Genomic DNA, 25,627 nt, shown 5'->3' with positions numbered 1-25,627 from the left:
TATCGCGGATGTGCAGTGTGTACGTTCACAGGGCTTGCATATGGAACACACTAGTGAAGGGGATTTACTTAATGACCTTTTGAATTATCTAAATCTAATAGCAGCTATGGAACTGAGGGACCCTACCAAGTGTTTGGATACCCCTACTTTTAAAGGGCATGGTCGAGGAACCTTTATTGACTATATGCTACTTACATTGTCAATGCAGACCTTTGTGGATTCGTTCTCTATTAGAAACAATGAACACAGTGATCATAACCCCTTACCATTTGGCTGCATGGTCCTTGGGTGGTTAAGGAGGCACGGAAGGGTGTCCCTGGAAGGCTTAGCACAACCGACGGAAGACGTCGCCTAAGATGGTATATGATCGATGCCGAGCGGCTCTACAAAAATATAACAGACACCTGTACAGATGAAATCCTGAATTGTACCATAGCTGGGAATGACCCAACTTGAGTCCTGGGTGCATTTCATAACTTGTCGCACAAAGTTTCGCAACTGTTGACGGCCCCTGCTAAAAACGTAGCCGAGATGGTACCTAGATGGGTTAACCAGGACTGCTCTAAAGCAGCGCGCAATTTAAGGTTGGCTCTGGGAGCTAATCCCAGAGTTAAATCGACTGTACAAGAATGTAGGAAACATTATAAATCTGTTATTGCCACACGTAAGGAAACTTTAAGGCAAGAAGCTTGGTCTGAGATCCTTGACCCTGATACCTTGAAGTGTAGTTCCAGATTTTGGGCACTGGTAAAGAAACCTTTTCTGTCACAGGTTCCTGGGGATGGCTTGGAATGTTGCATAACTGAGGATGAGTGGGTAAACCACTTTAAAAGTTTATATAGTTGCACGTCGACAGAAATCCCCAACTATCCACCTTGTGATAGGGATAGCATTATCAAGTTTGAAAGAGGTGGGATTCTGGATGGAATAATAGGATTGACAGCTGGGAAAGCGCAGGGTCCGGATGGGATTCCCCCTGATTTGTATAGATCGGATCCTAGTTTTTGGGCACCCATCTTGGAGGCGGTCTTTAATGCGGCTGCGTCAGCTGGCTGCCCATATTCATGGGGGGTTTCCACAATTGTCCCGGTCTTTAAGAAAGGGGATAGTGGCAGCCCACTCTGCTATAGGCCATTTTCATTAATAGATTCTATGGTCAAAATAGTAGGTAGAATTATACTGCAGAGACTGTCAGACTGGGCAATGACAAATAACATCATGTCTATTGCTCAGTATGGCTTCTGTGCTAGGCGGTCGACTATAACACAGTGCCTTAATCTCTTTTTAATCTTAAGTAAGTATACTATAGCAAGGAGGGGCACAATCCACCTCGCCTTCATGGATTTGTCATCTGCCTTCGACTGTAACAACAGGGGAAGGCTCTGGCAGTCCATGAGGGAAAAGGGTGTTGATATCGGGATTGTTAACTTCCTTGAAGACTTACATAGTAATACTAGTGCCAATGTAAGGTATTCTCAGGATCTGGCCATAACTAGTAAATTTAATATTAGAAAGGGTGTGCACCAAGGCTGTATCCTTGCCCCCTTTCTTTTTAATTTTTATATTAACGATCTAGAGAGCGACCTGCAGAAAATACATGCTGACTGTCCTAGAGTTGGTAGGCGGGGTATTCCTGTCCTTTTATACGCAGATGATGCGGTTTTAATCTCTAGAACTGAGAGGGGTTTGCAAACTTTACTTAACGCTTTTAAATTGTTTATGTCTGACAGAGATTTATTGATGAACAATTCTAAATCATTCATAATGCAAGTTGGTCAAAAGCCAAGCAGAAACTTCCTGTTTAAGTTAGATGATGTAGTGATCCCTGTATCAAAATCTTTCTCGTATCTTGGGGTTACTTTCGATAATAAACTTAGCTGGGGTCCTCATCTTGCCAAGAAGAAAGGTGAATTGGCTAGGATGAATGCCTCCATTTTTAACTTTGCGGCCAAATTAGGAAAAAAAAACACTAGTGCCATGATGAAATTATATAACGCAAAATCAGTGGCTACTGCTGTTTATGGCAGTGAACTGTGGGGAAATGCCAGTGGGGTGCAGCTGCAGACTGCTGAAAATACTTTTATGAAGCGCTTATTGTGTGTCCCAGTTGGTACCTCAAACTATGCTGTACATGAAGAGTTGGGGGCACATTATCTAAGTGATATTTTTTCCCTACGTCCTTTGACATGTTGGCTAAATTAGGAAATTCCACTGACTCATCTGATTATGAAAGATTTTTTATCGCAGGATAAGGCACAGGCACTCCCTGGTTAAAGTACCTGAAATCTAGTTTCTCCCGGCTCGGTCGTCTGGAATTATTCGACTACCCGAGCAGGATTGTTAAAGGGGATGTGAAGATGAGTAAACGGGCTTTCCTTATGGACAGGAGTACGCAAAGGGAATGTGAGGAGCTTCAAAAACCAACTGTAAGAAAATCTGTTATGCTTAAAACATGTGAATCAATAGAGCCATATTTGTCTGGCTCATTGTCCTCTCATGAGAAATTTCTGTTAACCAGATTTAGGTTGAATCTGTTCCATCATCTGCTTATTAGACCAAAAAGTGACATTTTTAATAAATCTGCAGCGCCCTGTGGCTGCAACGGAAAGTCTCCATAGGATTTGCTGCATTTTATATTTTTATGTAGTTTTTATGAATACCCTCGCAAACGCTATCTGGTTGCTCTTTTAAAAAGACTCAATTTTAACCAGATCAGACCAGCCCTTATGTACTTACAACTTTTGCATAAGGACAGTATCCTTCAAGTTACTGAATTTTTAAAACTTTGTATAAAACTGCGAAATTGTTTGGATCAGTGATCCCCCCATGATGTTTTATATCTCTCATGAGTTCTCTCTTTTACTGTATGTATATATTTGACCCTTGCACTATTGGCACTTTACCACTGTGTTTACGATGTATTTTTTTCTTTAAATGTCATGTTGTATATGTACTTTTATGGTTTGATTCAAAACCGAAATAAAGTCTCTATTGAATTGAATTGAATAGGGCCAATTTAAAATAGGCGTTAAAAAGAGAACTACTTTTATTTCTCTTTTCTTTCCCGACTTTGCTTGTGTACTGCACTGACCAGCACACATACATCGTAGAAAAGGTTTTACTGTTTGTCTACGCATAGCATTTTGTTCTGAAGGGATGCCCTTCCAGTACAAAACGCAGGCTAGACTTCTGTAGCCACCATTGCACTATTGTGCTAAGGTGTGTGCGTGGTACTTGGCAGGCAGATTGTGCACCAGCACTAGGGAGAGGGGAGAGTGCCATATCTCTGGAGATATGGTGCTTTTCTCCTCTCTCCCTTTCATGCAGCACAGCGCAGCGCAGAAATTGCAGGGGCTACGCTGTGTTGTGTGACGGGGTCGTAAATCTGGCACTTCGTGTTTTAATAGTACAACTTGCACTTTACTCAATGCAGTAGTGTGCAATAAAACAGGTACAAGAGGGTTCTGCCTTCATAGAGAACAGCTAGAGGAGGTGGGGAAGAAGGGAATAAAGAGAAACATTCACTTTTAAGCAAGGAATAAAGCAGATCCACCCATGGGTCCCGAGCCAAGATTTTGCTGTTTCATCGAGGTGCTTACATACCCAGACTGCAAAGGTGCAGAGTTAAAAAAATACCGAACACTTCCATATAGTGATTGAGAAGTGAGCCTGCCATTGTTTTACATGACCAAAGGAGAGAGACAAATGGAGGAAGGACATTCGCACTCCTGTTCATACTGGAAAATGTATACGTTTGTGGGTGCTAGTTAGTGAACCCTCCTGGGTGTGAGGGTGAATAATTCATTTAAACAAGTGCTATCCCTCGTGAGGGAGCGTCTCCAAGTTGCACTCCAAAAAGTAACATTTCAAAAAGATTTACTCAAAGCGTAATATTGAGGTTTACATGAATTATTTTAATTATTTTCGAGTCTTGTTACTATTGATTCCATGGTATATATCACATTTATGATTCTGTTGTCATTTCTGCCCAATGCATTTCGGGCTTAATCCTTCATCAGGGGACTTTTTCTGAAAACATAAGTTTATAACATACCAATCAATCAATCCAATCAATAGCACTTTATTTCGATTAATAAAAATCATAAAAGCAGTCACAAAAATGCATCATACAGAAATATTAAAAACGTTAAAATATTATCACGATTGATACATAATATTATACAAGAAATGTATATAAATACATAAAAACAAATGTTGTCAATGGGCATATCACAAAGTTAAAAAACATCAAAATTCATTGGTAGAGGGATAAAGTCAATTCTCCAAGGCTCTAGAAGCCAGTCTCTTATTCTTAATGCGTACAGCAGCCACCAGAAAGCTTGCAACCCCAAACATCACTTTCGGGGTGCTTAACAATTGTAAAAACATCAGTGCTGGTTTAGCTTGTAAGAGACCCGCTTCTCTTAATAAAGGCACTAAATGTTGCTTCCTGATATCACAAAAGTGCTGACAAAACAAAATGAAATGCAAAAGGGTTTGGGGAGAGGCATTATCACAGCTACAGGGAGGTGTAGAGTCTGGTTCCCCCACACACATGAGGTGCCCAAAGTATACTGAACAATGTTAGATCTGAATCTTATTAAAAGATGTCGGTGATATGGTATTGAAACCATTCTGAGGTATGGTTCTAAATGTGGAGTGGTCTTTAAAACATAGTTAGCTCTGACAAGAAATTTGTTCATTTCCACAAATTCCCGCTCTTGCTCAACCATCCTCATAAAATTCATCTCTATCCAGTGCAGATCACTTTTTTGTAACAAATGCTGGAAATGATAAAGCTCTGGACGCCCCAGTTTAGCCAAGACATCTCTAATATAAGATAGCCAGGGAATTTTATGTACTTTTTCAAGTGCCATTACATCTTTTAAAATAGCATGGTTCAATGAAATCTCCTTATTAATCCAGGTTTTATCCCAACACGTTAGTGGGGCTAAGCGTATGAGATCGGAGATATAGCTCAGTCCCAACTCAGTATGTATAGTAAACACAGGCGTGGATTGAGGGACGGCTAACAGGATCCTAAGAAATTTGTTCTCAACTTTTTGTAATTTATCCTGTTGCAAATATTCCCATAGTGAGGCCCCATACAATGCTATAGATAGACATTTGGATTTATAGATAGATAAGAGTGCCTCCATAGGCCTAGATCCCAACCGCTTTGCAAAGTCCAGTAAGGCAGAAGATGATCTAGCGACCGCTAAGCATTACGCGTTAATTTGAGGGGCAGCTTCCCTTTAGATCAAAAATAACACCAAGATACGTAAATACTGGGACGGTTGATAGGCCTACACCATTACAAGAAAGAGGCAGTGTTTTATATGATTTTGGGCGCTTTCCAACCACCATAACATGAGATTTTTTGCTATTCACCCTCAAGTCTAGGGATTCCATAACATACAATCCGGGACAGGAAAAATCACAATGTTTTCTCAATATAATACAATCAAACAAGCTGAAGGTAAAACCGCCACAAGTGTTGAAAAGTGACAAACGTGCAGTGAACTTTAAGTATAAATGAACAAGGTGACACTTGTTGGTGATTAAAAGGTGCCTAGAATGAACTCAATGTGAAGATGACGCGACTGTTGTAAGGTGATGAACGGATCGTGGTGATATTACCTTCAGCTTGTTTGATGTCATCTGATGTTATCAGACCTTTCACATGGCATGTGAAACACACTATTGAAATGAGAATGTACCAAGTATGTGTATCCAACAATGATTTTCATTTGCAGTATGTTACTTTTCAGAATTATTGACTCTACAACCGTTTTTGTGCACATAATTGACTATTTGTATTGAGAAAACAGTGTAATTTTTCCTTTCCCTGATTGTATATGTTATAAACTTATGTTTTCCTGATGAAGGGTTAAGCCCGAAATGCATTGGGCAGAAAAGACAACAGAATCATAAATGTGATTTATATTATGGAATCAATAGTATCAAGACACGAAAAGAATTAAAAGAATTCATGTAAACCTCAATATTACGCTTTGAGAAAATCTTTTAGAAATGTTACTTTTTGCAGTGCAAATTGGAGACGCTCCCTCACGAGGGATAGTGCTTGTTTCATCAAAGGAGAGAGAGCACATTTGTAGGAAGTGAAACCAGAAGTCTTGTTTAAATAGTTATGCTGCAGAATTCAAAGGTATTGGTAGCTTAGTTTGGGGAAACGTTAGGGTTAGTGACCCAAATACTTAAAAGATTGAAAAGCGCTAATACTAGTAGAGATGTTCTGAAAAAACACAAGTAGTGCTTACAAATATTATAGCTATTTTGAAAAAGAAGAAACATTTGAATCTCTGAATCCCAGGAATAAAATGAAGAGATATTTATGGACTGAAGAGTTGGCCACTGGAGTAGGAGGAACCAGCTTGAGTTGCCCTTTAGCACAATGGTTGCACTGTGCCTTGTCTGTTATGTTTTGGATCAAGTTGAATCCTGAGTGCAGGTGACTGTGGAGTTAAGCAGGATATATGAGTCAGAAGGACAGCAGAGGTATCCCTGTGAGTCTAAGAGCATAGTGCCAGGCATAAACAAATGCACTAACCCGTCGTATGCACAATACTGTGGGAACGAAATATCGGCAAAGCTGACTCCCAACTGCTCAGCTACTGCCACCCCAGCAACCAAAGGTAACTTAAGGATGAGAACAGCTGCACAGGGGAAAGGAGAATGGGATGAGATGAGAAATAGATTGGCTACAGTTATAATGTCCAGAGAACGTCAGCCATCCTGTTTGTCCCAGACATACCTCAGTCACTGGAGTTGTGTTTTTCATCCTGATTTTTTCTATTGTGATTGTACACGGGAATTAAAACCTTCCTATTCTTGCATTGGTCTTAATGGTATTGTAAGCCGTAAACTCCTTAGCCGTTCCCTTAGCATTCCTCGTTCCCGCCTATAGAAAATATCACAGATATTCTGTGGAGTTGCACTGCTGTTAGCACCCGCTTAGGAAAAAAGTACACTTAATTAGGTTGACAAATGTAGACTTCCTGCTAGTATATAACATATTCCTCTTCCAATTAATTTTAGACCTGAACTGTAAATTGTGGAGATTTGGCAATGACTTGTTCACTCATGATCCATCCCCATGAAAGTTTTCCTTTTCACAGTCAACCATATCATTTGTTAGCAGATTAGGTCAAGTTACACTACTTTCAAGTTCTTGACGGAACCTCCCTTGAAAGCTGGACTGCAATTCAGAGTTATAGTTCAGATTTCTTGGTCCTGACTTTAAACAATGTTTCTTTGTTTTACAGGTTTGGTGTCCTTGGCTGAGGATTGAATGTCTTGCCAGTTGGATTTTGTTTCGGTACGCTCTAAGTCACAGCGCGGCTCACATGCGCCGTACTGTGTTTACATAGTTTCTTGATGCTTTAGTTAATATTCTTTTCTTTATGCTTTTTAGGTCTTCATCGCGATCTTTACTACGAAGGAGTTCGAGAACTGCTTAACAGCACAGAATCTGTGGCAGAATCTTCACTGCAATGCTGGGAACTGGAACTGAAGAGATGCAATGCTGCTTCCAGAACCATTAGTAATAACAGGCAATGGATAAGCATTTGAGTGTGGCTTTATAACGGCTGCAACCAAGATGGCTGCAGCTCTCTCATGATCATGAAATCTCACAGTACCGGTTTTCTTGCAGTGTAGAGTGAGAGCACTCAAAAACTACCTCCACTCATCAAACTGCCCTAAAAAAGAATCCGCTATCCTTTGTCCCTAACTGTAATGAGCTGGGGCCCTAAGCCCCCATGCACATACAATAATGACACGGACACCAGATAGTAGTTGGTAGAACTGGCCCAGGGCAGGTGCGCCTGGCCCTTTTATTGTCAGGGTCACATGTCCTGTGATGCCCGTGCTGGATGGGTGTGGGGTGTAAGCCAGCCCTCAGGGAGTGGCATGCAGATAGGAGTACTAGACCAGTGACCAGCAGGTCACTACATCCCTTCCAAATTTTATTCAAACTCGAACAACATAGTCCAAACTGTGGGAGACAATACAATATTAATAGAAAATTATGGTAGAACTGCAGCTAGGATCCCCAGTTCTGCTTGGCTCAGTTCAGTGTTGGTCAACAAAAGAGGTTTTTTTATTGAGGTCCAGCATAAGTGCCCAGTCAGATTCTACTATCTAAAGGTATGCTGTTCCTCTTGTAGTGGTACCTAGAAAATAAAAGTCAGTAAACCAACAACAATTGTTCGTAATGACAAACTTGGTGGTGTCTGACGTGAGAAGGAGAGTGGAGAAATTCCTTCTTTCGGAACTAGGGCCCTCACACACCCAGCAAGCTAGATGTCATGCTTCATCATATGGACCTGCGCCTCGTTGGGTCAGGGCTGCAATACCCAACGGGCACCTCTAAAGGGGCTCTTTAGCGGAGATCTTTTGTTCCTCGCTGTATGATGAAGTGGGGGTGTTTGGCCTGTATTGTGTAGATATAGTGGAAAGGTAATTTAAAAGTGAGATAGTCCAAATAAAACATTTATTCTGGCTGGCTATCCACCTCAATAAAACAAACAGAGTGGCAGCTGTCTGAAACAAGGGTTCAATTAAAGCTATGTTCATCTCTCCAGGGCATCAAAGTTGACCCCAAAGTCTTTATTTGGACAGTTCTCTGTGATGGTGTGGTTGCAGATGGAGTGGTAGTGAGTCTGGTAGATGTCACGTTTTTACTAATCAGTCCTGGTTGTTGTTGCATCTTCATAAGGCAGCAGTGCTTCTAAATACGAATGGCGGAGTAGTTACAAACATCCCTCTCTCACCGGAATGCCCCTCTCATGTGTGTTCCCCTCTCACAGGGTGTTCCAGAGGACCTCTTCACCAGGCTTTCACTGGACTGGGTGTACTTCACAGTGTCACTCCAAAACCACCCTCTAGGTTTGTGGAGGAAGCGCTATGAGTCCCACCTTCAAGTCTTTTGCTCCACCTGGAGGGTAGTTGTTTCTTGATAGAGTTACTAATGCCACCTAGCATGAGATCTTTATCTTCCTGGGACCTGTGGAGGAGCAGCTGTAGATTCATCTCTCGTGGCGGGACCCACTCTCACTAGCGTCCCTGAGGCCTTTGCCCCTGGGTCACCAAGGTCTGGTGTGGAGTGGTCCGATCCGATTCTTCAGGACATCTGAGCGGTCCCACCGTCCAGTGTCCCATGTGACCCCAAAGGTGGATGTCACCTTGCTGGCCTCTGCAGTCACCAGGTTTGCTTGGTGTTACGATGACTCCTGGATAGCTAGCTTCTCATGGTGCCACTGATGTTTCCAAGGTACTGTGCTCCATTCCAGATGTTCTTGCACTCAGTCATCTCCTTTACCTTCGGGTGTGCGAGTTGTCTGATCACACACTCCTCTCTTCTTTTCTCTTCTACCCCTAGGACAATGCATTCTCTTCTTTTGGTGACCAGACCTGTCGTCACAATATTCTTCCTTCCACTACTTCTCATAGGCTTTCATATCTTGACTTCCAGTCATTCTTTTCAGACCTCTGCTTGGTCATCTTCACTGACCTCTCCTTGGTCATCTTGTCCGTGACCTTCTGGCAGGTCATCTACTCCGTGACATTCTGGCAGGTCATCTTCTCCCTGACCTCTGGCAGGTCACCTTCTCCCTCACCTCTGGCAGGTAGTCTTATCGCTGACCTCTGCCGGGACATCTTCTTGCTGACATCTGGCAGGTCATCTTCACACTGACCTCTTGCAGGTCATCTTCTCGCCAACCTCTTGCAGGTCATCTTCTCGCCTACCTCTTGTAGGTCATCTTCTCGCCAAACTCTTGCATGTCCTCTTCTCAGCAACCTCTTGCAGGTCATCTTCTTGCTGATCTCTTGCAGGTCATCTTCTCACCGACCTCTTGTAGGTTATCTTCTTGACGACCTCTTGAAGGTCATCTTTTTGCTGACCTCTAGTGCGGCAGGCATTCTGTCCAGGTCTGTCCCTGCACGTAGCCAACAGTTTCCTTCATTTCAGCTAAGATGAGTGTTGGACTTGGTCCTTGTTGCAGGGTCATCCCTGAACTTTTTGCCTTCCTCCTGTATTTTTTCTGACCTGTTGTTGGCTATTTTATGACTCTGGGCACTTCACCTCTGCTGATCAGTGCTAAAGTGCATATGATCTCCCTATTGTAAATTGATTTACAAACACTACCCAATCCCTTGTTTTGCTTCTATGTAGCAACATTCTTATGGGCCTGCATGAAGAAAAAAAGGGATTGACATTTAGCTAGGGCTAGGCGTAGTTCGCGAAGTAGCGTTACGCGTAGCTTCGCCAAGTGCACTAAGCGAACTGCGTAGTACCCTGTTCGCACTGTGAAAGATGCCATTTTCAATGATTACACAGTGCGGACAAGCATCCGGCACTGTGCAATCATTGATTTTCTGCCGCTCGAGTAGATTTTTACTTGAGCGGCAGCTTTCGCAACACGGACTGGTAGTTTCTCATCGCGAGCGATCGCGAGCATACGCGACCACTCGCAATGAGAAACCTGACCTCCCCCGTTGAGAATCTAGCTGGGAGGTTTATATTCCACGCGATCGGCAACTTGATGTTGCAGATCGCGAACAAGGAAAAAGTCTCGCCGGGATGTCATTTTGCTTGCTTGTGGTCGCCAACATGACGTTGAGGACCCCGGGCAAGCAAAAATGCCCTCTGCACTATGCAACGCGTGTTTGCACTGTGCTACATGCAGTTCACATAGTGCGAAGTTGCGCAAACTTCACAAACTACGCGAGAACTACTTTGCCCAGGGTTACATTTAGTCCATTAAGCTGATTGTAAATTTTAATGAATTAATATTCGAGAAATGAATTGCCTCTTTTATTATGTTTTTTAATGCATTCTCATCTTATTCTAGGATAATGAAGAAAATTTTTGGAATCTTGATAATATTCTTGTAACAACATTTTTATTAATGTATTTATTATGTGTGCTTTTATGGCCATTTCTAATATGATGGAATAAAGATGATGATGATGATGATGATTTATGGATTAGTGACTCCATGATTGGCTTATTTGGTTTACTTGTCAGACCCTAGTCAGACCCTCGAGGATTTCACGATTTCGCGATTTCGCGGTTTGCCGCGAAATCGGCTCTTTTGTAAAAATGCTGCGATTTTTACAAAAGTGCCCGCGAAATCTGCACTTTTGTAAAAATGGCGGGATTTTTACAAAAGTGCTCGTGAAATCTAGACATCCAGACCCCTTTCAAGGGGGCGGGGCGGGTCTGCGGAGAGGTGGGGGCGGGGGTGGGGGGTGTTGGAAAGAGCCATCTGGTCGATCTCAGGCCTGTGGAGGAAGTAACAGCCCCCCCCGTGGAAGCCTGGGAGGGGCAGCTCTGTCTGTGGGACCCCCCAGGGGTGCACTCTGCTGATCCCACGATAAATAAATAGATTGCTTGACTTTCAGAAAATCTATCATCCATATTACCCAGAATTCTATTGTTTTCTTTGGCGCTGACGTCCATAAAAGCAGGAAATGTGCGTGGTGAGATATGTGCAATCATATCAGTAGCATCTTCGACAACGGCAAAGCGTTATCTCGAATTAGCTTACACTGAGCAAAGGACAGGGGCGCCGCGCTGTCCGTCAGCTTATTGCACTTGGTCAGCTAGTTTTTGCCACTTATAGATATCTTTAATTAATAAAGTATGCATTAGACAGAAGTAGGATCGTTTGAATAAAACTCTGATGGAACATACAAATGTAATGCTTCTATGTAAACTAACCTGTTATTGGGCATTTTCAATAAATCAAGTTACCTCGTTTTTTATATTCCCCATTATGAACTTACATTAGAAATTCATACTATGAGTTATTATTTGTTTGTTTTAGCACTACCAATGTCCGTTTAGTTTAATTTGAAACCACTCATCTCGTATATTAGTATAACTAATGTGTAACTGTGCTCAGAAATCTACAGGGAGTTGAATGCTCACTGCGCACATTTTCCGTGGTCCATCCGTCGTCACACTACTGCTTTCAAGAACCTAAGCTAATGTTCTTTCTCTGACTTCAAAGTGAGAGGTCTTCCCCCGTACCCAATCGCTCCCGCTTTGCTGCATGAGCCGTACCACACCCTCCTCCCTTTCCATGTGTGTTCCTTTTGTGAAAAGTCTCAATCTGTGGGCCATCGAAGCTGTCTTCTATTGCTCGAGTCTGTAATAGGTGCAGCCAATGAGGGCCTGCTGTATGTGAACCAATCATGAAGGCACCTCCACTATGGCACAAGTTAAGACAAAAAACTGAAATCGTGTGCAGCCATACTTCATTCCGGGCAGCACATTCTTACCCCAGCTTCAAGTCTTCAATGGAGAGCCCAAGGCAGAAAAGAAAGAGTCACTCATCCTTAAGCAGTAGGCTGCAGAGATGGATGTGAAATGGACTAAACACCGGCAGCCTTGTACGTTAAAGAATCTCGCCACCCGCAGATTTCCAGGGTAAGCTTTTCACTTGCTGAACTCTTTCCGTCCTCTCCAATCGCCCCACACCAATCTGTCCAACTCCAATCCCAAAGATTCTGCCCACTCCAACCTGCCGGACTCCAAAACAATCTGACCCACTCCAATTAAAAACAGTCTGCACCACTACAATCCAATCCACCCCACCTCAACCCAATCCAATCCACCCCAATCCAAACCACCCCACCCAAATCCAATCTATCCCACCTCAGTGCCTAATTTGAGCTGGTGGTTTCCGGTGCTCAAATCTGGCACTTAATCATCAACACCGGCGCTTTTCATGAGCACCAGTTAAGGACACATTCATTTATGGTAGGCATGGGGAGATTAAATGATTTGCCTAGAATCACAGGATGTGGAGTTGATGCTGAGACTCAAACCTGATTCCCCCGCTCCAAAGTCAGCAGCTTTGGCCATTGTGCCACATCCTCTTCCCCACTTTCACGGTTAGTAGTCTGTGAGTCCTGGCACTTTTTTGTGTGCAAATCAACCGTTGCTCACTCCATCCAAATCTACCTAAACCCAATCCACCCTACCCTAATCCAGTTCATCCCACCCAATCCAATCCACCGCACAGCACTCTAAGTAATTCTGCCGCATGCCCAGTGTGCGGCGGGCCTTGGGGGGATTGCTTTTGGGGCATTTATTCATTAACATTTTTATGTCCTATATGCAGCCTTGAAGCCAAACAAAGTGTCTACATTGTAAATAAACCAAATAGATATAGTTTCATGTTGTTAAAAACGAAGATATCTGTGTTTGTTGTACGAAAAACCGCTAAATAAAATGCCGCTAAATTGCCGCTAAATTTTCATATTTGTGCCGCTAAATTTCAATTTTCGTGTCGCTAAATTTGCTAATCAATGACGCTATATCCTACGTGTGCCCAGGGTTTGTGAATCAAATGCTGCTGGTGGGCTTGCAACACTGATTGTGCTACCCACTGGAGCAGCTTGTAAAGTGTGTCTCAGGCCTGCCATTGCAGAGCCTGTGTGCAGTCTGGTACTTGGGCAAGTGCACCCACTTGACAGGCCCTAAACCTTCCCTTTTCTGCATATTAGTCACACCCAGGGTAGGCCCAAGGGCATGGTGCATTGTAGGTAAAAGGTAGGACATGCCCTGATGTGTGTGGCATTTCCCAATAGTGAATTACAGCCATTTTCGTTTTTCACTATTGCAAGGCTACCTGTTCCCCATAGGCCAGAATGGGCAGTTTGATTATTACATCTTATAATGCTAACTGACTCAGGGGACTAGGTAGAAATTCGAGTTTAGTATGCCTGAACTCAGAATGATAAGTATTTTCTTGACTAACCATCCAAGCCTGCCTCTGCTAGGTGGTGTATTCCTTGTCTGGAGTTTGAGTGACAGGGGCTGGGGGATTCCAGGAGACAGGGTGAGTCAGCACAGGGCTGAATAGAGGAATCTGCATGTAGATGGGAGGGAGGAGTTGCACCTGGGACCTGAATAGGGCTGTGCCTTCCCTCCACAATGCTGGCTCCATCTCCTGTGGTGCGTCTGATGGCCCTAGCATACACTGTGAAGGGAAAGAAGGAGTCTTGTCAACTACGTGCTCCAGGACTGATCAGAACCAGTTTGGAATAGGCAAAGGCCTCTCTGCCTTCAGAGACCAAAGAGAATATGTGTATAAAAGGGGGACCCAGACCTCAGAACTTTAGATCACTTCTGGGAATCAAGATGAACCTTTGCTGAGGAGAAGAACCAGGAACCTGATGGAGGAGACTACCCCTGTGCTGTTTGTTTGGGGGTTGGCCTGCAGTGGTTGCTTCATTGCCAAAGAAAGGAGAAGAGGACTGAGTTGAAGAAGAATCTCCAAGGGCTTGAACTTGAGCTTGCCTTCTGCCTGAAGTCTCACGGATAGAAGACTTCACCAACCAGCCCCCCCTGAATTCCCTTGCTGAGAATTGAAGTGCCTGCTGCTGTGCTGGACCTTCTGAGAGACTGTGTGTCGCTGGGAGCTGGAAGCGCGACGTAATGACCAGAAGCGTGTTGCCGCCGCAGCAGCTGTCCTCGCATCGCCAGAGAAGCGTACCGCCACCGCAGAGGTCGCTGTCGCATCCCCGGAGAAGCGTGTCGCAGGGCCTGTAGTGTTCCAAAGATCACCAAGTTGCCGCATGGTCATCGGGCGTGCACGCATCGCATCAACGTTGTCACACTGTAACCAAGACACCATTTTGTCGCATCGCAACGGAGAAGAGTATCGCATCGAGGTGCCGTCTTGTTGCATTGTACCGGAGGGCAGTAAAAAACTGACGCATTACCTCCACACACAGTAAGGAAGTGAGCATCAACTCCCCTGAACAGCAGTAAGGAACCGATGCATCCACTCCTCTGTGTGTAAGGAACCGACGCATCACCTTCCCTGCGCTCCTTTTGTTTGCTTTGCGTTACGCATCCCAGGTATTTTGAGAGAAAAGTATCGCATTTACAACTTGAGAGAACTGAGCTATTTTCTACCATTCTAGCATCTATTTTTGAGTGCAGTAGTGTGTATGTTTGTTGTTTGGTCTTGTGTTAAGTTTATATAAAAATACTTATTTTTATCATACAACCTGTGTTGTGTTCATCTGTAGGGTTGTCACTGTATTACCGTATGTGATCACAAATGCTTTACACACTGCCTCTGAGATAAGCATGCCTGCTCATGCCAAGCTACCAAGGGGGTGAGCAGGGATTTCTTTAGGAGTGCAGCCCCTTACCCTGACTAGACGCAAGGGTCCGTATTTGGTCAAACGTACCTACCTCTGCCAACTAGAGAACCCCAAATCTAACATTGAGTTTCTGCACATATACTCCAACAGAGTGTGCTCTGCTCCGCACCTTGTGGAGTTTCTCTGTCCCAACCCTGGGACAGCATCTGGGCAGGTAGTGATCCCTACTTCATTGGTGGCTGTGACAGCCCGGACACTTCTCCGTTGGTGCTTGCCTCTGCTGCCACGCCAATGCTGCGAAGGTCCCTTTAAAAATATCTCCTTCTCAGCAGGGCATGGTACCTCCCGCATGCAGTAGGTGGTGCTTCCTCCATTGTTTCTCATGGCCTGCAGGCGGTTCACACTGTAGTTCCCTCTGGGACCAGCAGCACCCTGCTGGCCACGCTCTCCTTCGCGGTATGTTCTACTATTTTTTCATACAGGCAGCGCGGGGAGTGGTGACACATGCCATGTTTTTCAGCAGTGGCTTGGGGAATTATACCGGCTCCACCTCCCGGATTCTTACATGCTTCACTCTGTGCAGCCAACAGCAGCTCGCCATCTCTGCCATATCTCCTGGCCCACTGTGGCAGCCACTCACCTCACGGGCTTTGCGGGGGCTGGATCGGCCGAGTGGAATGTCGGGTGTCTCTCCTTGGCACTGCAGGTGGTCTCAGTTGAAGATTGATCCCACCTCCTCTTGCCACTCGGTAAGGCCAGCGTGGCACTCCTTCACATGCCTTATGCGCCCAGCATTGTTCTTGCTTTCCGACTCCTCTCATTGACGGCTGCTTGGGCTATCATCCCGTTAGCAGTGCCCGGATCAGCCTCAGCACCTGTAGGGACATTGCGGGACTTCAAGGGCAACCTCCCCTTTCAACACAGGTTCATCTGGGGCTCTTCTGACGGCCCAGCCTGGTTATGGTCACTCTCTTGTGGTCATCTCTCACCCCGTGACCAAGCAATCCTCCTCCTCGCCCAACAGGATGCAGCAGTGGGCCGCCACCTGGGTAGTCCAGCGCCACTCTCGTTTCCCAGCAGACCTTTGCTAGGGCCTCTCGCCCTCACCACGCAGTTCTTTTATGCAGTCGGGTGCCACCATACATTACGGACACATCAGGTGCAGAGTGGGGTCCTGATCACCTCCTTCTCCCCACTGACTTTTCCATGCCCTGTGGGCAGTCAGGCACTTCCTGTGCCTGGTAGCAGAGAGTCCCCTGGATACGGGCTGCTCTCTACCCAATCCACCACCAACAAGGTGGCTACACACGCAGGTTCAGCCCAATGTAATGAGCTGGGGCCCTAGACCCCAATGCACATGTAATGATGACACGGAATCCAGCTATTAGTAGATAAAACTGGCCCAGGGGACGTGCACCCGGCTCCTTTTATTGTCAGGGTCACATGTCCTGTGAGGCCTGTGCTGGATGGGTGTGGGGTGGGGTGTAAGCCAGCCCTTTGGGAGTGGCTGGTACATAGGAACACTAGACCAGTGACCAGCAGGTCACTACACTAACCATGGAGGTTGACATACCCGTATGAGCTCACAGTGAATGACAAATGTATTTGCATTGTTTCTGGGCATCCCTGACACCTTAATGTCGTCCTCTAACCAGCATACTCCTAACACTATCACTACTATTACGACTAATACTAGTTCTGCTACATTGGTACTGCTACTCAAATGTCTAATATTATTACTGCTACTAATATTATGAAAACATTTTGCATCGGGGAAAAAGTGCAGCATATAGAAGCCAATTATAGTGTGACAAGTGGCCCACAGGCCTATCATGTCAGCCAAAAGAGCTATTGCTGCCACACCCATAGTGAAAAATTGCCCGTCATATGTAGAGAACCCTACCAAGCAGGGGATTGAAGTTTTGCCACGATGGCACCCTGCAAAGTTTTTTGTTTTTTAATAACAAGCTCATAAATGACAAAACAATGAAATAATGGCTCTAACAGGCTGGGACTTTTCTACAAGCACATGGGGAGAATTTTTTTTTCTGTTTAGGACTACCTGGCTTCAATAATGTTCTACTGAATGCTGACTGGTGGCCCTTATAATAGGCCATTGATAAAATATTTCGCTGGTGGAACAATCTGAGGTTTTGCCTTCATAAATCTAGTGCTTCCACACATTATAAAGAATGGGAGAACCAAATGCTTGGTGAATGTGCAACTGGCGTGTTTTGGTACATCCCTTGCATCTGTTAAACTGTAAATGCACCACAAATCATTTTCATGATGCTGCCTTCAGGAATAAATAATCATATCGTTTGGCAAGCTTTAAAATTGAGTTTAAACCAATGCAGGGAACCTACCAGTTATGATAGAGAGCGAGTTTTTTAATCACCTCGTACATTCTAAAGCCTGGTCCTACAGCACGCAATGAATCCATGGTTTCCTAACAAAAAGCATTCTAATACGTATTTATTCACACAACCAAAAATATGTTAACCACTTGACTAACCCATCATTGACCATCATGCAAGTAATCAGCTTGACCCACTAACGCCCTCTAGAATGAATTGTGTAGATGTATGTACACTTATTTTGGCCTACAGCAGATAATCATAGCCAGTGGTTTTGTTCCCAGCTTCCCACAGTAATACAAAGAAGAGAACCCCTTATTTTGTCCCTCGAATCAAGTTTTCTTCCTGTTCTATTCTTTGGTGCTCCTACTCTGTCTGGGTGGGGAGTGTATCTTGTCTTTGTTGTTTGAGTGCTAACACCCCTTATTCTCCTTTAGTTCATTCTATGTACCTTGTACTGTGGGGTGATATTCTGGAAAAGGGTTAAAGCACTGGCGTTGAGAGGGTAAGGCTCTGATTCTCATAGCAATGTATCACCTGAAGTGAGCACCGGAAGCGAAGTTTATGGCATACTTTTGGGCTGGTTGATGTCTGTAGTAGTTGAAGAGAGCTGCAGCAAGAGTATTTTAAATGGGTGCTTGTCCTAGGACATGTATAGGCATATGCTTCTTTTACTAGAAATGTAGCAACATATGCTTGCCTTTCTAAGGAAAATATATAACATTACCCAATGGCGCACCTAAACCAACATAACAACACAATTAAAACATAACCTGGTACATCACAGAAAATCACTCAAAACAGGATCCAACACTAAACTGCAGTACAACAAAGAAAAATCAGATTAAAATGATGTAGCACATATGTGCAGCCACACAAAAAAACAGGCATTGGGGAAGAAAGTGTCATTGGTGTGTCTAGGAGGAAAGAAAATACTAACTATGACATTATTTCAATGAGGGAAATCGTTCTGATAGTAAACATGAGAGGGTCCAAGCTTGCTTGGATTTCCAGCCTACCAAGAAAGAGCAGTCTAGTGGGTAAGGAGATGCAAGAGGGCTGCATTGGTGATGCCTAATGTATTGAGGGAGGCAACTAAAGTAGGACGAGCAAAGGTAACAAATATGGTAGATAGATGAAGATCTATACGGAGAGAAGAGAGCCCATTTCTGATGAGCTCATGCGATCATTTTTGCAATGTGTTTGAGGAGAGTTTATGTTCTGTGTAGCATGCCAAATCCCTATTGGAAGGTCTTTAGCTGTAAGGAATTGGGTAACCCTGACGAAGACGAATCATTCCAGTATTAGACAGCAGGAAGGAAGTTGAGGTACTGGGTTGTAGTTGGAAGGCAAGAAAAGGTCAGTTCTAGCATTTTTTAAGCAAAGGTTGTAGTAGGGCTGATTTGAAACATGAAGGGGTGATGAAACAGAGGAGCTATACTGAGAAAAATGTTGGAGATGAGATGAAAGTGTTTATTAGTGTTTGGCCTAAAAACATAGGATTGAGTCCCCAATCCAATTATTGGTATGAGCTTCGGTTGTTGATGTGGTGTTTAACTGTAGGAGCAGTGGCTTAACAAAGGACCCCACAGTGCTTGGGGGCTACCGAGCTCCAAGGTGCCCCCCCTGCAGAGTACCCTTGCCAGATAGCTCCTGAGTGAGTCCGGGGGGGGCCCTCCTTGCACTTGGCAGGGGGGCCCCCTCAAGTTTCGTTGCACCACTGTGTTAGAGTATGTCAAAATGTTTTTTTAAGTGGTTTACAATAGTTGTTCTGAAGGTTTTGGTTTTTTGAGGAGTAAGAAGCAGACTCATTATCCAATAGGCAGGGCCATACTGGAAACAGCAACCAGCCCTGGAAGGTTGCATCTCCACCTGCCCTGGGAACGGGAGAGGAGAGGGTTGTTAGTGGCTAAGCACTGCTCCCACTTTTCTAACAGAGGGACAATTGTGCAGCACTGCTCCAAAACCGGCACCCTATTAGAAAAGCGGCCCCCTGCGGCCACAAAACCGTCCCCTACCCCTCCGGCCCACCGAGGAAATGCCCGGTGGCCACTATGGCCTGTCCGGCCCTGACAATAGGAATAGACTTCTGACATGCAGGTATGGAGGAGAAAGTTGGCTGCTGATTATGCATATGTATTTTTGGTTGATGCATGGAGGGAGTGGATAATGTTTTGAAAGCAAATTGATTTGGCACTATCTACTGCAGAGGATGGCTCAACCAACATTTGAATGCCTGTTTTTTATCTATGATCTTAGGTACAAGTCAATGCATGTGTCTTAGTTATTATAGGTCAAACATATGCTCTGATCTAGGGTTGTGGTGGGTCAGGTGTTGTTAGAAGAAATATGCCGCGAACAGTGTGCATTTAATGCAGGCTTCATAAGTGGTCAAATTACTGTCCGATGTTGTGGGGCCTGTGCAAAAGCAATGCAGGAAAACCAGGAAGGTATGTTTGTGTTTTCTTTTTTTTAAAATATGGGTGATAGCAGTGGGTGGGAAGGCAGCAGGTATAGTGACAGAATATGGAAGAAATTATGGTAAAAAGGAGACGGGTCTATGGTGAGGGAGAGTAAGTCAGATACGGATAATAAGGTTTAGCTCCATGCTTTTCCCTTGGTTTTGTGTGTGTAATTATAGTGATCTTGAAGGAGCTGGGAGAACATGTTTTATGTAATTGATTGCAGGACATTAAGTTAAAGCATCCAAGAAAGATTGTCAAACTGGTGAAATCATAAGATTTGAGTAAAACATCTGGGGGCATATTAACAAGCCCCTATTGCCACCACAATGTCACTTTTAGTGACATTGTGGTGGTGATACGGGCTTCTCCTTATTTACAAGGCAGCGTTAAGCCACTTAAGGTGGATTAACGCTGCCTTGTAAATAGCACCCTTTCACGTTATACTTAGCTTGAAAGGGGTAGACAATGAGTGTTGCGGTGGGTGTTCCACCACAACACCCATTCATTTTGTTGCTGACCCATATTTACAAGAGTGCCGTAAATATTGGGCAGCACCAAAATCAAGACCAGGGAAAATCTGGTCTTAAACAGGTGCAACGAGGATAAATGCTTTTTTCTCCTCATTTTTGCTGTTTCTTTGTGTGCTGCGTTGTGCAGCACACAGAAACAGCAAAACGCCATTGATTGTTTATGTGCAGGAAGATATCCCTTCCTGCAAATAAACAATCATTGGAAAAATTATGAGTTTCAACTTCTGTGTCTGCTGCTCAATGCTCAATGCAGCAGACATAGAAGTTACAATTCCCCATTTCGGGGCGTGGCTTCGGCGCCGGACGAGATGGCTGCCTAGTACGGGACCTCTCTGATACCGGGAAGAACTTTCTTGAATTCTCCTGTGAAATTCACTTCCTCGTTGTTGCAGGACGTCGGAATGTGAAACCGGAGCACTTGCTGCTTCATTTAACATCTTTCTTCTGTGCCGGTGAGCGAGTTCCGCGATTATTTATGCGCGACCCGTTTTTCCTCAGAAGCGGAGCTCCGCCATCTTAAGTGCTCTCTCTGAAGCGCCGCCTGTTGGTATATCAGTGTTTAGGATGCTCCGCAAGACGGACGCGCCTCTCTAGGCTACACCCATCGCTTTGAAGGCTTTTGCGGCTTCCTTTAACAACCTGCCCCTATGTGTGAATTTTAAAACCAATTATAAGAGATGCTATATAACGTCTCCTGTCCTGGTTCTCATGCGACGGCTTGAAATTCCATGTGTACAGCAAAGACTTTTTCTCATTTACCCTCTGGCCTCTCAGTATGCTGTCTCGCTTGTGCAACTCTCTAACAATACTGCATCTCTCCATGCTGAGTGGGTCGTCGTTATTCACGTCCTTCTTTCTGCATGGCTTCATGTGACCAATGCCTGCTGCCTTTACCTGACGTCTCAAGCTGACTTGTTTTGAGGAGCTCTGATTGCTACCTTGTATATCTCAACTGAGGATGTGATTGGTCAAGTCATTTGCTGCTTATTTTGAAGCCATTTGAATTATTATTATTATATTTTTTTTTTGAACTCTTGAGGCTATTTCTTGCTCCTTGCGCCTGGTTTTTTCCTCAGGTGTGTGGCGCTTCCTAAGGTATCCTATCAGGTTTCTCACCTCTCTGGGACTTAAGTGCTATACTCTCTTCTGATAACTGCATTTTCATTATTTTCTTCACCAAACCTTCAGGAGCCTAACTCCCCTGTGCTCATATGGTCAGTCTCCGTAAACCGAAGTTTCTCTTTCAACCTTCTAAATCTTCTCTCCCGTCATCTTCAGATTCACTGTGTGTTCCGGATTCAACACCAAAAATGGCCGGCTCGTCACCCCCTCCTCTCCCTTTCGTATTTCCCCTTCAGGTATGTTGTTTACAGTCATCCTTCTGGACTTGTACTGTCCCCTATGTCTATCTGTCTTACCTTGTCTCTCTACTACTCCTTTCCCTTCCCTTCCCTACTTCTTTTTCTTTTTCTCTCTCCCACTTACCTCTTTTCTTCTCTTTTCCTCTTCTTTTTTTCTCTTTTTCTACTTTCCCCTATTCTTCCTTCTCCTCCTTTAATGGTTGACTTATTTTTTAATTCTTTAATGTTTGGCTTATTGCTTGTACAGTATTTTTTGCACTTATTAATGTTGAACAGTTTAATATGTTTTAATCTTCAAAGTTGTTTCATGGAATGTGAAAGGATTTAACCATCCTATTAAGCGGCAGAGAGTACTCTCCCATCTCTCCTCTTATATTCCTGATATTGTTCTCATTCAGGAAACCCATCTCTCTGATATTGAATCTTTGAAACTAAAACGATTATGGGTTGGCACTGTCTTGTTTTCTCCAGCCTCTCATAAAAAGAATGGTGTTGCTATTTTGATCCACAAACGTCTCAAATGTAAAGTACTTCTTGAGGAAAAGGATGAGGAGGGGCGTTGGATTCTAGCCAAGTTGCTTATTAATGCTATCCCAATTACCTTGTTCAATGTTTATGGTCCTACATGCTTTGAATTCCATTTTTGGCCCTTGATTACTGCAAAATGTATCCAACATAAAGATGATTCCTTCCTATTGGGCGGAGATTGTAATCAGATCATTGACCCCTTTTTTAGATCGTAAGTCCTCTGTTCGTTTCACCCCTCACAAACCCCATAAACAGTTTCTTGATACTATTACACAGGCTCATCTTGTGGATTCATGGAGGCTCACCCACCCGGACACTATAGATTTTTATCTTTTCCCCCACGTGCTTCTTTCTCTCGTTTAGACTATATCTTTCCCTCTTCCTCTTTATCTCAAACTCTTATATCTTCGTCTATTGAGCCTATTGTCATCTCTGATCATGCCCCTATTATCACTGACTTTGATCTTCTTCCTCCTACTCCTAAATCTTCTCGCTGGCGTTTTAATTCCTCTCAACTCACAGATCCTCTTTTTTCTTCCTCTTTTCGCTCATTCACCTCTGAATTCTTACAGATTAACTCTGATCCTGTTGTTCCTCCCCATGTTCTTTGGGACTCTTTCAAGGCCACAGCCCGTGGATTTATTATCAACTTTGTTTCCAAAAAAAAGAAAAAGTTTCTCCACAAACGTAAGGTTGCTCTTGCACACATCAAGTCATTAGAACACCAATTTTACACCTCCTCTCCGAACCATATGTCTTCTGAACTTCTTCAAGCTAAACTTGCATTTAACAAACTTACTACGGATTCAGCCTCTTCCTTCCTCCTTCGGGGTAGCGCACGGTACTATGGAGGCCGTAACAAATCGGGCAAATTGCTTGCTAACTATCTAAAATCGCGTAAAGAGCGAACTCTCATAGACTCTATCTATTCCCCTTCCAATGTCCTCTTACACACAGATAAAGAAAATTTGGAGCAGTTCCAATCTTTTTATGAATCTTTGTACTCTCCTGAAAATCCCCCTACCCCAGATCTCCTCCAATCATATTTTGAGAACTTGCCTACCTCCCAACTTAATTTCTCGGACATAGATACAGATCTTACCCTTTCTGAGTTATGCACTGCTTTGTCTTCTCTAACCAAGGGCAAGACTCCAGGGCCTGATGGCTTTCCAGTTGAATTTTATTTACACTTTTCCGACCTTCTCTTGCCCAAACTTCTCTTTCTTTTTCAATCTTTTTGTTCCGCTGGTCTGGCTCAAGGCTCATTTCAAGATGCTACCATATGCCTCATCCCTAAAGAAGGAAGGGATCCAAAATTCTGTAAGAACTATCGACCAATCTCTTTAGTTAATGTGGATTATAAAATCTTTGCAAAATTATTGGCTCTCCGTCTTGATCCACTCATGCCACACCTCATTGGGAAGGAACAATGTGGTTTTGTTAAAGGCCGCCTTACCTCAGACAACTCCAGACTCCTCCTCAATGTTCTAAATAAGGCCCCCTCTCTTTCTATTCCTCTTGCAGCTATCTCGGTTGATGCTGAAAAAGCCTTTGATCGGGTTGACTGGTCCTTTTTGTTGGCTTCACTGAAATGGCATGGCTTTGGTCCGAAATTTATTTCTTACATTTCTTTAATATATTCTATGCCCAAAGCCTCCGTCCTTGTCAATGGTCAACTTACCTCCCCTTTCACACTTAAACGAGGAGTACGTCAGGGCTGTCCTCTCTCCCCTCTTCTTTTTATTTTAGCACTTGAACCCTTTATATCCTCTATTCGTAACAATTCTTCCATTTCTGGTTTTCCGTACGGAGATCATCAGCTTAAATTATCTGCATATGCGGATGACATACTTTTATTCATTTCTGACCCGATTACCTCTGTTCCTTCCTTATTAGATGAATTTCAAAAATTCTCCATGGCTTCAGGATATAAAATAAATTCAGATAAGACTGAGATTCTTCCTATAACTAAATTCTGCCTTCCACATTTCTTTGCTTCCACTGGATTTGCTTGGAATGTAAATGTAAATGTAAATGTAGTTGAGCTTATATAGCGCACAGCTACCCGCAGTGGGTGTCCCGGCGCTTGCTTAGGGAACCCGTCCTGATATTCCCCTGTGAGATAGCAGGGTATCCACAAGGTGAAAGTCAGGCATCCCGCCGCGAGGGGCCGTTGTGGAGATTAAACAAGCTATTGCCCAGAGTCGCAGAGTGTGAACCCGTGAGTCGAGGAGGCACCGGGGCGAGAATTATCGAGTCCGTGGAATTTTTTTTAGCCCAAGACCCGCCGAGGCGGGGAATTGAACCCTGGTCCAGGACCGATCTCAGCTTCCGGGTCTGCTGCCTCTAACCCCTGAGCCACACTTCTCCACCAATAGTAAGAAAATAAAATAAAATATCTTGGCGTTCTCTTCTCTAACTCTATTTCATCCTCTATTCAACTTAACATGAATGCAGTCATTTCTAGAATTGACTCTCTGCTCTCTTCCTGGAATCCCCTATACCTTTCCTGGTGGGGTCGTATTGACTCCGTTAAGATGATGATTGCTCCTATTTTGATTTATTTAATTTCCATGCTCCCAATCCATATCCCAGCGCTCTACTTCCGTCGTATTGATTCTGATTTATCTAAGTTTCTATGGAAGCAGAAGAAGGCTCGTATATCTCTTTCAGCTCTTCGTAAGTCTAAATCAAATGGTGGGATTAATTTTCCAGATTTCCGACTCTATCATAAGTCTTTCTCTCTTCGTCAAGCTTCCCGCTGGCTATCACAAGACATGGCCCCTTTTTTCCCCCTTTGGCTCTCTGTTGAACGAGACTTATTGTTTCCTTACGCTTTTCAAGATGTAATTCGCTTCACTGCTAAGGCTCCATGCCTTAATCCCCCATTGTTCAAACACACTTCTTCTCTCTTGCGGTCCTTGGTTTCCACAATCTCTGTCTCTTGCGAATCCTTTTTATTGTTGCACATTTGGTATAACTCACTCATTCTAATACGCAATAGACCTGTTGCCTGGACTTCGTGGAGATCGAAGGGTATCATCTGGGTTCATCATCTCTTTGACGGTTCATCTCCTCGTTCCTTCCCTCAATTTCAATCTCAATTTCACTGCCCTCCCTCATTTGCAAAGAAATACTACATCCTCATGGACACTGTTCTTGATCGATACTATTCTCTACCATCGGAGGTGTTACCCACCTCACCCTCCTCTTTACTTGCCATTCTCTCTACT

This window comes from Lissotriton helveticus, chromosome 8 (genome assembly GCF_964261635.1).
Source record: "Lissotriton helveticus chromosome 8, aLisHel1.1, whole genome shotgun sequence".
Lineage (NCBI taxonomy): Eukaryota > Metazoa > Chordata > Amphibia > Caudata > Salamandridae > Lissotriton > Lissotriton helveticus.
Note: the sequence above shows the minus strand (reverse complement) of the source record.